At 31.4% G+C, this 9,986-nt stretch overlaps 1 long non-coding RNA gene across 1 annotated transcript; it reads right to left on the bottom strand.

Moving 5' to 3' along the window:
• Positions 1-245: 245 nt before the first annotated feature.
• LOC143062230 (uncharacterized) lies at positions 246-3,464 on the bottom strand. The gene is made up of 2 exons (XR_012974620.1): positions 3,363-3,464; positions 246-2,709 (listed from the first exon to the last, which is right to left on the bottom strand). It is a non-coding gene; the product is annotated as an uncharacterized LOC143062230 (long non-coding RNA).
• Between the last annotated feature and the right edge of the window lie 6,522 nt (positions 3,465-9,986).

Here is a 9,986-nt window from a genome sequence, read left to right as displayed (position 1 = left end):
TCTAACGCGAGTTGAATTCATGATTGTAATGGTAAAATGTGTGTATAGTGTCGATTTTAGTTTCTCTATTTATTAAGGAGTTGTCATCCTTTTGATGAACTCAGTATAATGTAATCATTCTTTTGCTTACGTGTAGTAATTGAGATATGAAAAGGTCAAACAATCAGACAGAGGGTTTGAATAAAAACACTAAATTAGTCACGTAGTCAATGAGTAATATGTATACAATGGAATAATAAAGTAACTAATAAGTATTTCATTTATTTTAAAAACAATAACACATATATCATATCAGCATATAGTGTCTGAACACCAAATAAGATATAATTTACGTTAAATGCAAACATGAATACATGATCAATTAAACAGATGATTGTGTAAATAATGATTTTAACTGCAATTTGAATGTCTACTTTCGGTTGTAATGCCCAGTAATTGAAACGAAAGTTGTATGTTGTTAATATAGTTTTGATATGATTTTAAATCTTTTTACTAGACATATTAATAGTATTTAATCTCTGTCTTACATAAAATTCTTTATTTTGTGTTATTATAGGTCACTGTTTACTAATAGGGGGAAAATCATATAAATCCTTATCATTGATTGATTGATTGTTGGTTGCTTTACGCCGCATTAGCACAAAAAGGCTATATCGCGGCGATATAAATCCTTATCAAAATACATTCTATTTAAGTAAGTTCAGACAGTCGTCTTGCAGCACTGCTTACATTACACTTATCAGCTTTTAGTGCAATTTCAAGGAAACATTGTCTTGCTAAGCTTTTTTTACCCATCATTTGGAAAACTTTACCAAGACAAATAAGTGACAAAAATACATCATATGGATTTAGTTTGCTATTACTAAGATGCATTAAAATTGTTTGGTGTAACTGTATTGAAGATTGATTGCATGCTGTCATTTCATGTAAATGGTAGTAACACAGAAAACTTAAGAAATGTGCAAATGCTAGAGGATGAAAATTACAAACGTTTTCATAATTATTCAGTTTAAGTTCTTGTGGAAAAATTGACGTTCTTTTATAAAATCTAAGAAACTTTATTGTCATTGTTTTGGTGATTGTGCTAAGTTTTTCATGCTTCATAAGATTAAGCACAAATTCCTGACTTTGATTTAAACCCAATTGCCAAGGATAAACTTTATCATGTGTGCATTTACTTAAAGCATAGTTTATTACACTTAATGATGCTAAGTAGTTTTTATGAACATAGAAAACAGAGGCTAACATCAGCCATCCTGATACTGCATGTAAGTTGATTCCTCTTAACTGTTGCCTGATGTCATGCTTATACTTGCAGTATATCTGTTTGTTGTTACATGCAACTATTGGTTGATTTTGTAAAATTTGCTGTTCAGACAAATACAAAACACATTCAAACTGTAATTGTGACAGCAATTCAATGAAGATAGTTCTAGACATATCGGACCTAAAATAATGTAGAAAATTGTATAGCAGTTTCTGAGGATTGTGTCTATATAAATCGGTAAAACTTATTGTATTTTGAATTGATGTAACCAGATTACCCATTGGTGATATCATGTCTACAAACGGTAGCTTAAAATAATCACACAAAGTTTCGGATTGACTAAAACAATGAATTCCTTGTTTATATGATTTTTTTAAAACGTTCATCATTTTGACTTTTTTGTCATCATCAAATCGTAAATAAAATAAGTTATTATCAGGAATAAAATAATGTAGCAATGTAGAATATTCGACACAGTATACAAGTCGTTGTAAGCAAGCCATGAAACATTGAATGGTATTTTCAGGTCTCCACATAAATGGGTCTGATTCTTCTGAAATCCAAAACATCAAAGTTTTCAAAAAATATGAACACAAAACACCCTTTAAATCTTCATGCTTATCCAAAATGTCTTTTAGAAAGATTTTTATCAATGCATAGCATAATAACTGGGTATGGCTAAAGGAAAATATGAGAACTTTTTCTGCTATAGAAAACGATATTCTCCATTCAATATTTTCCTGTATTGACCCTTTGCTGCCAATTGGAACAAACAAAACCCCACACGAGATTATTTTGGAAATAATATCGCTAGAGGGCCATGATGTGCGAGATCGTCCCACCCATTGTTGTGCTTCAGACACTCATCGGTCACATTTCAGACAAAATGCCAAATCATGGCTCTCGGATTCTGGGGAAATGCATGGACCGTGAACTATAGTCGAAATACCAGTCATAGGGAATACTGATGAATTGTTTTTCGTATATTGATAGAGTTTATATAATTCACTTGAAAACTTAACTCCAAGAAATGTATTCTTCATTTGTTTTTCAAGAAATGAATGTAAATTAAGATCCCGATATAGACGTAGCTGCGTGAAACATGGAGGTGTATTCTCTGTATCCATAACCAGAATAATTCCCGGAGATGAGGGAACAATATCTCTCTCTGATTCATAAACTTTGAATAAAGTATCCATATGCATTATATCAAGATCACTGCCTTTTATGTCTAGTCCTTCGCCTTTGCTTCCACTTGTGATATGGTGCATGCCTTTTATCCCAATTAAAGCCATATCATTTATAGCGTAGGTTAATCTTCTAAATTTCACTGCCTTCATAGATCCAATCTTTTGACAGAGATAATTATAAAATGAAAGTGATTCATTTTTATCCTTGAACATTTTATTGCAACCAATTGAATCAATCCGTATTATACAAATCTGTAAAATAATAAATTGTTATATATTCAATTGACAGAGGATTATCATTGATCACGATAAACTTTTATTCCAGTGTTAGCAGAAATGCCTCAATTGCAAGACTGTTTGGTGTTGTGAAACTGGTATTTATACAACTGCATGAACATAAATGTTAAAACAGTTAGTCTCATCCTGAATATGTATCATAATCATGATATTTGTGATGAAAAAAAAAAAATAACCAGAGATTTTAAGAATCTCAAGTTGAAGAAAGATAGACATTATAATTCCAAAACTAAACATAATCAGCATCTAGGAAAAAACTTCACAGAACTCTTATGATTCAGGAAGATGAATCATATCAAAACCTACCCTTCTTAAAAAAAAAAAAAAGAAATACGACTAAAGGTATTGAAAAGCAATTGGGCTCTTATGAAGATTATAACAAATCTGCTTGATGTGTCACAAATATACAATATTTCCTTAAATATTTGTTTTTGCATTGACATCTGAAAATACATATACCCTTCTTGATGAACATTTTCATAAAAGATTGTAAAAGTATAAAACTTTACCTTGAAATTTTATACTTTAAACTTTTTAAATGCAGTTATCTTCAATTTAATATAAAACTTTTAAATGTTTTCTTCTTGTCAAATACAAATTATATGTACCTGAAGATGTCGTGTTTGACACAGGATTATTTTGTTACGTTTTCTTTGTACTTTTTATTCAATGTTATTCAAACTGGTAAAACGCTGTTGAAGATGGCAACTGTAAAAAAAGGAATAAGAATTAAACAATTTATCAACAGTATAATATTTCGAACGTACATAACGAATACTTTGGTCTTACGTCCACTCAATATAATCAAAAATGTTAATTCAAAATTACAAAAGGTCATTCTTTTCTCTAATTATAACTTCTTTGCACATACTTCGTAATACGTTTACGGAATGGTACTTCAGATTGGGGTGATATGATTTATTTATAAGTTACTATTGGCTTTGGACTAGCTTTCAGCAACAGTAAGCTTCAGTTATCGTGTCGTTTGTCCTTATGTTGGTTGTGCTAATTGTGCATGGGATGGGTCTGATAAGTCACTTTTTTTTTTATAGCTGAATGCATTCTTATGTTGTGCTATTACACCATTGTCCGAGGTTTTAAGGAGGGTTGAGGGCTTACAAATAATTATAATAAAACCACATTCTATATGTGCCTCCCGAGGTTAGCAGGCTATAAATCAGGGGTAATTGGCTGTACTGTGACCTTTAAAAAAATGTCAAGTCCGACGTCTCACTATTTCATAATTAAAACAACTGTTGTTTTTTTTCTTATGCTGTCAATTCATTATCGAAATAATTCACATAAAAACTTACATTGTGAGTGAGGTATACAATACAGTGTATATGATATGGCTTTTTCAATATCACACATCATATCAACCTTCAAACAATATAATCCGCCGATCAGAGCTCTGGGGATTATATTGGTGTCACGGGTTGTTACGGATGTGATATTGAAAAAGCCATATAATATTCTCTCTCTATATATGACCATTTTCCATACTTTGCTATATGTTTGTGCATAACATTTTTATTTTAAGAAGGAAACCATTGCATGGCCTAGACGCGATTGACCAGTTGTATTTCTATTACAGCCAATGCACTATGTCGGTACAGAGCAAAATCACCAATCGCGGTACAGAGCAAAATCACCAATCGCGAGAGTACACAAAATAAAAATTTAATAATGAGAAGGAATTCTTTCCCTAAAAGCAACTTATATAACAAAGCTTCATAATAAACAACTATTAAAACATTTGATATAATTCAACGTTACTTAAAAAACTGCTTTTACGGTTACAGGACAGTTAAAAAATTGTGTTGTGTCTGGTTATAAAAATGATTTTTAAGGTATGTCTTTCAGGTTTTATAAAACAGAAACATGCATTCAAATATAAGTAATTCGTACTTGTGATTATATTGTTAATTATAACATATGCTACAAAAGTGGTTGTCTATTTGTATTTGCACTCATCTCGTTTTTGTGCAAGTCTTTCTCCTTATTGGTAGAGGATTCTAAGAAAAACATAATAGTTATCTAAAGTTAGTTTTTTGCAATTAAATGTGATAAAGACTCACCTTCTTAGAGACTATTAAACTTCAGGTACAGTAGTTTAACTTTGATGTATTGTTAGCAAATATATTTTATAAAACAAATTATCAGGGGAAATTTGATTCAATTTTCTTTAGTGTAATAAATATGTTTCAGTTGCATTTACTATGTGAAAACTTTCTTAATTCTATGAAAAGAAGCAAAAAGCATGCTTGTAAAAACTAGAATTGATATTTCATTCATATAGTAATTGTTTCCTCTACTACAGAAATTGTTACTAATTTGAAAAGTAAATAACAGAAATGACGACAATGTACAAAATGAAACTGGGGACGGGTGTGCTTAAATAGTCAAACCAAATTAATTACAAAGGGAATACGCAGACAATTTATATTAAGGTAATTTAAACCCATTTGGAAATGGCTCAATGGTGAGAAAATTGGATACACTGAAGATGTTGACAGATCACAGAACGATGTCATATCTACCTATGGTTTCCTAGGGTTCAAAACAGTTTTCAGTTTCTCCGCAGGGTGTTTATTTAGCTTTGCATGATATATACGTCAATACCAAGTCAGTATGAAATTTTCAAAGTTTCGTATAGGAAATGATCAAGGCTATCCGCTCGTTTAAATCCAGTTGAACATTTTTTTTATTTTCTACCTATATAGCAAAAAAAAAAATGTCAATATTTTGTACGGTTTTAAGAATTAAATCTCTATATTCTTGGCTGCAATGTATGTATGTATGTACTGGTAAATTCCTCCTATATCAGAAGAACCCCTCGAAAGCTGCTAGGGTACAGTGGCATCCATGTACACTCCCTAATGGGATTAATGGAGATGTGTCACTAACGTATGTTTATACGACAATTATTTTTACAAGGACAATCAATCCCCACCCAACACAGAGGGAGTGCTAGGACACCGGGCAGTCTGTTATTATGGTGGAGGAAGCCGAAGTTCTCGGAGAGAACCACCGGGCCACTCGGTGGAAACAGACAAACCAGAGAGATATCAGAAGATTGATCTGCAGTTCAAAGTAAGGGACAACTGTGACCAACCGAGGCCCCCAAAGTACCCATTCTAGTTTAAACTGGTTACCAGAGATGTGTGTGAGAGGGTGAAAATTACCCTTCTAATGTGCTGATATTTTTAGCACCCCGAGTGAGAATCGAACTCGGGACCTTCAGCATTGTAGCCATCGGTCTTAACCACTAGACCACGAACTCACTACTGCAATACTTTAGAGGAAAAATTGTTAAAACCTGAACTACGAAGTTTCATTGTTTCAAGTATTTAGAGCTGCATTCTATGGCAAACTAGAGATTTTTTTCTACACATTTGCTTGTATGTCCAGTTTGTCCTTCTGTCTTTTTTAGGAAACATAACTGATTTAAGAAGTCAACAAATAATTATGAATTTCAGATACAACAAACCAGATGTTTATGATAAAGTACAAGCAACTAGTTGTCAAATTTCAAAAGCGATCAGGAATGAAAATAATACCTTATTACAGTTTATTTTGAATGGAATACAATGTTTTTATTTAAATTATTAAAAGTATTGGACAGTTTTGTATTTTAAACTTGAACATGAATAAATGATAATGAATGCAATTATATGGTTCAAGTGATTTATTCTTAGATGGAAATTTACATGATATACAAAATATGAAGGTACTTTGTTATTAGCAAAATAAACTAGTCAAGCTGGAGCTTATGGCGAACATTACAGTTAAACCACCAATCTTATCTTGTCTTAACTAAGTTAAAACAGGGTTTGTCATAATGGAGAAGGTCATCTGATGTTTAAATAATAAATGTATAGTATCCCAAAGACTTTTTTTAATTGAAGATTATTGAGTTGTCGGATGAGTTAATCTTAAGCTTTTATCTGAACTGTTTATCATAACTATAAAATGAGAATTTTCAATGTTTATGGTTAATAATACTATCAAAAACACACACTTGGTTCTGAGTGATATATCAAAGTCAACTATCCACTAGAGTTCAAATAATTGGTTGCAGGAAATTTGAGGTAACTTTCAGACTGAATAATAACAAGAACAATAGCATATAGTCAGTTATACGAGGCCCCGTCATGACAAAATTGAAACGATTCAAACGAAAACACAAACAGCCTTATATGTAACAATTAGCTATTATACGAAAATCAAGATGGGTAAATGCTATAAAGATTCATAAAAACTTACCTTCTTCGAGATCATACACTGCAGTTTGATTCTGTTCATTGTTAGCGCATACACTTCATACTTGGAAACATGAATCTCATATTGATATTATTTCCTTAAGTTTAATGCAAATGTTTCACTCTTATTCACTTAGTAAAAAATGTCCTTAATTGTATGAAAAGTAACAAAGCAATCAAGGAAATATTAAAAAGGAAAAACCTTAAATTATAGTGTACATTTTTGTTTTTTCCGAAAGAAATTGATACTAAAATTGAACATCCTTTTTAATTTATCTTTCTATTCTAAAATTTCCGTGTTGATTTATTAGAAATTGATCACCACAATATAAAAAATAAAATGGTGTGCAGAAGGACAAACAACATTTATAGCATTTCTTTAGAATTCATGTCATGGCATTGTTGCTCCCCTTTTGGCTGACAAAAGTTACGTCATTTCAAAATTTAAACCAATGTAGCATCATGCGTCTATAGCAGACAAAAATTTGCTGCGAAATTACTTTTATTCGAGAGGTACCAATTCCGTGGTTTTTGTTGATAGTTTTATGCATGAACTTTATTGTTTAAAGAAATATAAAAACTGTTTTCCCAATTAAGACATGGAAAGATTACCTTGTAAGTTTGACTACATGGATACGTGCATAGAAAACAATTTGCATATCAGTAAACGCACTTAGACTGATATATATATTTATCGGACCACAGATGAATTATCACGTTGTGATTGGTTAAATGCCGTCACGTGGTGACCCCCTATGAGACCGTATGGGGTTAGTAAGTTTCATATGGGGTTCATGACGCGTTAATGGCGACGTCATCTATTAATGTTGTTGTGTTTCATTGTTTATTTTTCAACAAAACGCTGCAGAAAAAGTCCAGCGTCCGATAAATTCGTTATACGGTTCACTACTGACCCCCTACGGATCCATAGAGGATGAATAAAATTCATAGGGGACTCGGCCTCCGGCCTCACCCCCTATGGATTTTACTAACCCTCTATGGATCCGTAGGGGGTCAGTAGCGAACCATATAACTTATAATATATACTGCGATAGGCAGGAGTTTACTTATTTGATCATTAAAAATCGAAACTGTACGATTAAGAACCCTTTAGTTCTAATGAAAAAATAGTTTTTATCGACGAAATATAGATTTTTAGTGATGATATGCGATGGTGAAGTTTTCTCTTTATCTTCTCGTAATCATTATACTAAAAACAATCATATTGTGCTTGCTTTTTTTGTCTCATGGGAATTAATTCTACAATTTAAAGTACTTTTGTTGCATTTATTCATGTAACCGAATTTTGATAGGTGTTTGATAAGTGTTTTATCGTCTAGTTAACACCTTTGATGATCGTTAATCTGTGGATCATTTGATATAAAGTTAATTCGTGTCATCACTTTTGATTACACATGTGCAACACATGTGCAACAATTGATTTTTTTTGCAATGTAGTACGTCATATTATTTCTCTTTGGAATGGAGGTGTAAGTATATAAAAGTCAAATGTTTTAATACTGTTGCAAGTTAAAGAGCCTTAGATTGTATCTACTCTAAATTTTACAGTATTCACATCGGATTGTCGCTACCTCTAGATAAGTTAGTTTCACAATAACTTTGAGGCCCGGATCGGATTGCTGATAAAAATTAAAACTAATTTAGAAAGGAGAATTGCAATTTCCAGTATAGATACATGTCTAGACATCATATTGTTAAACATAACTGTTATGCATAAATCTACATGATCTACATATTGCCTCATTATCAAACACCACGGCAGCTTAAATTATATTAACAAATTGATCAACACCCAATGCAGCAAAATGAATCAATGTCATTTTTTTTTCACATACCTGTAGCAGCATAAATGCATGTCATTTAATTTTTAACATCTATAACTTTTATCTGATATTATTTTTTAACACCCCTCTACAATTATATATGCATATCCACTCATTGTTGACACTTTCATGAAGCCTTATTCCATGCCATCTCACTGTTTTACACCCCTATTACATCATACATCCGAATCATCTCAAAGCAATTTACAATCATAAATCTATGTCATTTGTTTATGTAGCAGAATTCCTTCATGCATCTCATTGATTTACACGTATGTAGCTGCATAAATCCATGTCAAGTCATATCTAAAATCCTGTTATCTGCATAGATCTAACGACCAATAGTTTAACACAACTGTAGCTCAAATATCTAATGTCATATAAACTTTTTTAAACATTAAGTTTGAGAGAAATTATATGAATCGAAACATACACAGTATACATTTCACAAACAAAACCATAGGAAAACATATATACCACAATCATATAAAATTAAAAAAAAAAAGCAAAACAATCTATTTATAAATCTATTTATAAATACATTACATAAATAAAGAGTCCCTTGTTGTCAGTTGTAATGCCTGTTTAGAAAGGACTTTTAGCTTTCGATTTCTTTTGAAGTTGATGGGAAAAGAAGATATATTACGAGATGTCGGCTAATTATAGCATCATTAATATATGCCAACACATTGTTTTAACACCGTTGTAGTAGATCAATTTCATTTACGTCTTTTAAGCTTTTTTGCAGCATAAATCCGTGTCATTTTCTCACAGTTGTATTAGATATTTTTTCCTTCATAAATTTATCATAAAAAATATAAATCTTTAGATAAGAAGCAAGTCATTAAATTGGCTTGGTTTGCTTTGCAGCTTTTAATAAAAAATTACAAAACATTCAAATGCAAAATCACAGCACACATATAGTATCATTTATAACAAAACTTTCTCAAATTGTCCGTTTATATATTTATAAATGGTTAGGCATTTCAAATGTTAACATCATAGATATCTATTTTTTTCAGTTTTAGACGAATACATAAATGCAGTTTTAACACAAGGACATTTATATACTCTGTTAAGGATATCCAAAAATAGTTTGATAGTGGACAAAAACAAACCAACCCAC

This window comes from Mytilus galloprovincialis, chromosome 2 (genome assembly GCF_965363235.1).
Source record: "Mytilus galloprovincialis chromosome 2, xbMytGall1.hap1.1, whole genome shotgun sequence".
NCBI classification, from domain to species: Eukaryota; Metazoa; Mollusca; class Bivalvia; order Mytilida; family Mytilidae; genus Mytilus; species Mytilus galloprovincialis.
The sequence above is the reverse complement of the archived record's forward strand: the minus strand, read 5'-3'. Positions and strand labels throughout refer to the sequence as shown.